We start from the raw sequence: 7075 nt of genomic DNA on the forward strand, positions 1-7075 counted from the left end.
ATTGTCCAATGTTGGCAGTCCACAGTTGATAGTCCACAGTTAGCAATTCAATAATTAATATATAATATTCGAATTAATTAATAAGTATCGTGACCCGTGTGCATGTCTCAGACTCGATCACAACTCAAAGTATATATATTATTGTAGAATCAACCTCAACCCTGTATAGCGAACTCGATGATTACAGCATATAGAGTGTCTATGGTGACTCTAAATAATATATATATATATATATATATATATATATATATATATATATATATATATATATATATATATATATATATATATATATATATATATATGCGTCAATATGATATGTCAAAACCTTGTATACGTGTCCCGATATTTAAAGTGCGTAAAATAAATACAGAAATTAAATGACGAAAAATAAAATTGCGAGAATTAAAATTGCAATAATTAAAATGCGATAAATAAATTGCGATAAATAAATTGCGATAAATAAAATGTAAACAGTTAGCTAGGAACAGTTAGCGTGAATTCTTAACAAAATTTCTCATAATTAATTTGTTTATTTCTAACAAATTTTATTTTGTCCAATGTTTTCTTCATTATGCCACTTGTTGAATTCTGATAGGTCAAAATCCAAATATGAAATTTGAATGAAAATGGTTATTCTGCGGTGAACGGATACGTATATCGGTGGTTGTAAGTAGGATAGTAAATGACTGTTGAATTAGATTTGAAAGAATGTACAGTGTACTTAATAATGTGAAATCTAAATATTCCTCGGGTATTACCTACCCGTTAAAATATTTTCACCATTAACAGTTTGTACAATAAAACTTTTAATTACAATCTTTATGAAAACATATATACATATATATTTTCTTCAGACGTAATCATGGATTTAATGAGTCAATGTGATATTAAACTCATTAGATTTACGGCTAGAACTAGATTACATAATCTCTAAAACATTAGAGATTACATAATCGCCATGAAGGACGAAGATAGTTTATGTAGAACGATTTGTAGAACGATGATTATTCTTGAGGTATAGATTGCGAGGTTGAGACGTTTGATGATGTTGTTGTTGTTGGTATTGGTTATGCTGCTGGTGCTGCTGATGGTGGTACTGTTGCTGTCGGTGCTACAAGTGTTGTTGGTGCTGAGGTTGGTGATGATGTTGGTGTAGTAAGTATAGCTTGTAGATCACGCACCATTCTTGTCAGGGTTTCTATCCTACCCTCTATCATTTCTATCCATCCACTCATCTGATTCGATAGATCTTGATTATCAATTCGAAGTTCCCTAACTTCTTCTAATATTCCCCTTTGATTGATATTCGGAAGTAGAGGTTGAATATTTTCTGAGATTGCAATAATGCGACCGAGGTGGAAAACTTTAGCAAGAAGGGTGAAAACAGTGTTGTTTATAGGTTCACCGGTGAGTACGTCGTTTTCTCCGATGTTAGCAGGTAAGTTTGGTTCACGATAGGGTTCGCCTTCTTCGTTTCTCCATCGAGTGAGTAAGTCTCGGACCCACCCCCATCTCCTCCAGAAAGAAAAATAGCTAAACGGTGGAGACACTTCGGGTTCATTGACTTCGGTGTCTACTTCAATACGCATCTCGAAATTGCTTCCGGAACTAATGGAATCCAAGCTAGGTGTAGGATCCATCTCTTATGATCTGTTAGAGGATTTTCGATATGAAATGATTTTCGGGTATCGGATAATATTCTAATTATATAGAATATCTAATATAGTACAGAAGATCCCGTAGATCCCGGAGGAAATTAAGGAAACATGTCAGATAAAGTCTACAGTAACAGATACGCTAAGATATGGATTTGTCTATACACTATTCATGCAATCAATGCAGTAAAACGTGTCTAGACTAAGAATAATGAGCAGATAATTTCCTAAGGATGATAAGCAGATGATTTCCGACAAAAATGACAAGTAAAACTTTTGACATGCAGACACGGTCGAAGTCCAGACTCACTAATGCATCCTAACGACTATCAATTAGACACACTAATGCAAGACCTGGTTCGCTAAGACCATCGCTCTGATACCAACTGAAGAGACCCGTCCTAATCCATTCGAACGAAGTCCATATCGATTATAAACGAATCATAACAGTTGATTACATCGCGAGGTACTTGACCTCTATATGATACATTTTACAAACATTGCATTCGTTTTTAAAAGACAAACTTCCTTTATATTGAAAGTTGACAGGCATGCATGCTATCTCATAATATATCCAAACTATAAACGACTTAATAATATTCTTGATGAACTCAACGACTCGAATGCAACGTCTTTTGAAATATGTCCTGAATGATTCCAAGTAATATCTTTAAAATGAGCAAATGCACAGTGGAAGATTTCTTTCATACCTGAGAATAAACATGCTTTAAAGTGTCAACCAAAAGGTTGGTGAGTTCATTAGCTTAACATAAATAATCATTTTCATCATTTTAATAGACCACAAGATTTTCATTTCTCATAAATATACGTCCCATGCATAGAGACAAAAATATTATTCATATGGATTGAACACCTGGTAACCGACATTAACAAGATGCATATAAGAATATCCCCTATCATTCCGGGAAATCCTTCGGACATGATAAAAACAATATCGAAGTACTAAAGCATCCGGTACTTTGGATGGGGTTCGTTAGGCCCAATAGATCTATCTTTAGGATTCGCGTCAATTAGTAGATCGGTTTACTAATTCTTAGGCTACCAAGCAAAAAGGAGCATATTCGGCTTCGATCATTCAACCATATAATGTAGTTTCGATTACTTGTGTCTATTTCGTAAAAACATTTATAAAAGTAGCGCATGTATTCTCAGTCCCAAAAAATATATATTGCAAAAGCATTTAAAAAGGGAGTAATGAAACTCACAATACTGTATTTTGTAGTAAAAATACATATGACGACATTGAACAACTGAACAATGCAAGGTTGGCCTCGGATTCACGAACCTATATCATTTATATATATATTAACACATGTAATTGAAATAGAACAAATTTATATATTATTAGTGATATAAAGGTTATTTTAATAAATTATATATTTTATTAATAACTTAATTAATATACTTATTTTATATGTTAATATTTATTATAAGAATATTAATATAGTTTTTGTTAAATATATTTTTATATAACTAATTTTTATTGTAATAATAATATTAATATTAATAGTAGTATTGATAATAATAATAATAATGTTAAGATAATGTCAAAAAAAAAAAAAATACTTTTAATACTAATAATAATGGTACTACTAGTAACAATAATAGTGTTAATAATATTAATAATAATAACAACAATAAAAATGAAAGAAAAGGTATACCCTTTTGAAAAGCTTTTCTAAAAAGAATAGCCCTGAACCGGGCTCGAACCTGAGACCTCTTCTTAAACGCACAATGCGCCTAACCATCCTTCCATCCCTTGTTTTTCTTATATTATTTGTAAACTAATTTTATTTAGTCCGATTTTACGGCCATTATCTTCATTATCCCCATTAATTTGGCCCAGCCTACTTCGGCCCAACATAATACCGGATTTCAGCCCAATCATTAATATAAGCCCAACCGAAGAGGAACATGGCTCAACAGAAAAAAATATTTACGGCCCACTATATTCTTTGCCCACATGTACGTTAATTCTAAGTGTGTTGGTCCTACAACAACTTAACATATAATAAAAACAGTCTTATTCAGCGATTTTTGGATCCAAGGAAAAGAAGAAATAACGTGTATATGAGATTTGTGGGGTTTCTCTTGTCGTGAAAATAGGAAACAGAAAGATACAGCATATATTATTTTCATCCATATCATTATCTTTATTTCCCAAACTCGATCACCTTTAAGATCATCACTATACGTTTATTATTAATTATAATTGATATTATCTTTGTTTAATATAACTTTATGCACCGAATTCTTTTTCACTGACCCAATAAAGTCTCCCACTATCGAGAATGTTAGCAAGTGGGTATTATTACTAGATAAATGTCGGCAAAAGGAGGAGAAGCACTCTAGCCGATTTTCTAATTCATAGTGGCGGTAAGGTGGTTTATAGTAGTTTGAAATAGAAAGCAAATGAATTAATAGCAACAGCGATTGTGGTGGTAAGTTGGTGGTTGCTGTTGGAGTGGTGATGATCATGAAGAAGAAACAACATAGTGTCGAGCTAAAAGTAGGTTGCAGTGATGATGTTTCTTCAAACAACAATTCATGAGGGCTCTAGGATCTTTCGAGCTGTAAAAGTGAAGAATAGTAGTAGGGATATATCACGAAAGGAAAGAAAAGAAAATACATCAAAGTCGCGAGTTTACATAAGAGAGAGAGAGAAGAGAGAAAAGTGTTAGGGTGGCGATGGTATGATTGTCGAAGAGTAGTAATTCGAAACAGGAGAAAAATATAGAAAGGTGGTAGTATGGGTTAGGGATGATCATGGTTGACGATTGAGGTGGATGTCGTGGTGTTATGGTTGTGGAATCAAGTTGGTTGAACGAGACTGTAAGTAGTAACAAACGATAATGGTTCGGTTTATGCACATCGAATACAAATGGATTATAATGGTGATGGATAAATGACTAGGTTAGTGTGGAACATGATGATCATGGTGGTTCTGTGATGGTTGACGTGTGATTTCAGTGGTGATGGGTTCACGATCGAGAGAGGGAGAAAGAGTGAAGGTTGATGAGGGTGATTTATGTTTGTTTATAGTGGTGATGAGTAGCCGATTGGTTGTTTATGAAATGAACAGACTCGACATGAATCAAATCAATATTCGAGAAAGAGAACATGGATAGATAGATAGCTTACCTATAGTACTAGACTGAAATTGAAACCCGTTGGATAAGAATTTCACAATTGTCTCCAAGTAAAGAATATTAGTTCGATTAGAACAAAAACAGTGATGGTTAAGTTATGACTGTGGTGGATCAAGAGTGATGCAGTGCAGGAAAAGAGATAAGAAGAGATAGGGGTGAAGATAGGTTATTGAAACAATCATAAAAATAGATAGTTCATTCTTTTGTAGATGATAATTCATATATGAGTATATACTTCTGTAAAGTTCAGATTGATGGGGAGCAGAAACAAAAACAACACTGTAACACATTTAAGAATCTTAAATTTTGGTTCACGGATATATTTTCAACAGAAGTATATAATAATAATAATATTAATTAATTAATAATAATTCTAATATCACAATGAATGATATAATGAAAAGTAACAGCTCAAACAGTGAATTCAATTTAAATATTAAGCAGCCGGATGATTTGGCTTATTATCCATCACGGAGTGTTATATCGTGGTTCATTGCTACATAGTTTCATATAAAAGTTTGCGGATAATTCTTCAATTTTTACATTAAGTCCACTTATTTATTCTGGTCATTAATTGTATGAAACCTGACAAAAAGATTCGTCTAATATTTATTTTTTTAGTTCCAAGTATTATATACGGAATACTAGAATTTAAACAGAGAAGCTAAAAATATTTTTGTGAAATCTATAATCTTCGTAATCGATTTACAATCAAATTTTTATTTTAAATCTTCATAAACTCTTTTTAGATCTATATGAATACTAACGAAACGTCAACCAAGCATTACAAAATATTCAATAAACTTTTATATCTATATATAGATTCATTTTAAATCTTATATTATTTTATTTTACAAAGTTAATTCTAATAACTAAATAATATAATATTTTAAGTTATATTTCGAATTAAAATATATATTTATATTTTTAAATACATATGTATCTATTTACAAATAGTTTGTTCGTGAATCGTCGATAGCAGATCATTGACCGCAGTCTTCTCTTTTCTCTCCCAATGTGGGGAAATTTTTTCGGTTCGAAGGTCAATTGAATATATGAACATTGTTTCAAAATTTTCTAGACTCAACATTATATACTTTTCTTATCGTATCGAAATCATATAAAGATTAAGTTTAAATTTAGTCGAAAATTGTCGGGTCGTCACACTGGTGGTACAGGTGGTGCCGGTGGTGCATCGGTCCGGCTCCAGAAGTAGAGGCTGCAAAGCGGTAAGGCTTACGCACAAAAGGATCAGCGGGGTACGGCACAAGCCGCTTACGGACGGTAACCCTACGACGCCGACCATATGCGTCAGTGAATGCTCGACCTCCGTTGATCCCTGGAATGACGGTGCCATCGAAACGGTACCGCTTCTTCGGCGAGGTAGAGGGTGGCTGTACAGGTGCATCATCAGGGTCCTCATCAGAATCATCGTCACTAGAGTCGTCTGAGGAGGTGTCGTCGGATGATGAGTCGGTGGATGATGGGTAGTCTAGATCGACTGGGGGTGGCTGCACGAGTGGCTCTCCTCGGGCGGCCATCATCTGTCGGTATCTGGCGGGTCCGATCGGCACGAGACGTCCATCAGGAGCGCGTTGGCACCAATGGTTATGCTCATTACGGACTGAACCTTCCCCAAGATCCGCGGGAATCACAGCACCACCGGGATGGTGCTGTGGCTCCGAGGGTCCGGGGGCAAGTGGATCTGGAATCTCCTGGAGGTCCTCGGCTCCATCAAAGGTAACCACTGGGGCAGGTGCATGACTACTGGCACCAGAGGATGAAGCGCCAGGGTCACTGGTGGGTGTCGACGACAGCATCTGGGAATCGGCAACAACGGTCGGTGAAGTGGCGGACGAGTCTGAGTCACTGTCCAAAATGATGACAGGTGGAATATCCGACATCTGAACAAGGAAAAATAACTTTTTTCACGTCAATAAGTCATAAAGCAAGCACGTATTAGGCAAAGTAACTACGACAGTCTAAATCATGTATAGCAGTAAATAGCATGGCAATAATAACGAATCGTACAGAAGTAGCATGCAATTGAAAGCAAATAATAGCATGCAGTAGTGAAAACAAGTAGCATACGGCATATAGCAGTAAAAGTAAGCAGCAACTTGCAGTAAGTTCAACGGAAACAAGTAAACTAGTAAGTTGTAGATTAGTCCTATTAGTGAATCCTACTCGGGTCGGTCTTAGACTCACTAATGCAACCTAATTCCCTACAACCAATGCTCTGATACC

Source organism: Rutidosis leptorrhynchoides, chromosome 6 (assembly GCF_046630445.1).
Source record: "Rutidosis leptorrhynchoides isolate AG116_Rl617_1_P2 chromosome 6, CSIRO_AGI_Rlap_v1, whole genome shotgun sequence".
NCBI classification, from domain to species: Eukaryota; Viridiplantae; Streptophyta; class Magnoliopsida; order Asterales; family Asteraceae; genus Rutidosis; species Rutidosis leptorrhynchoides.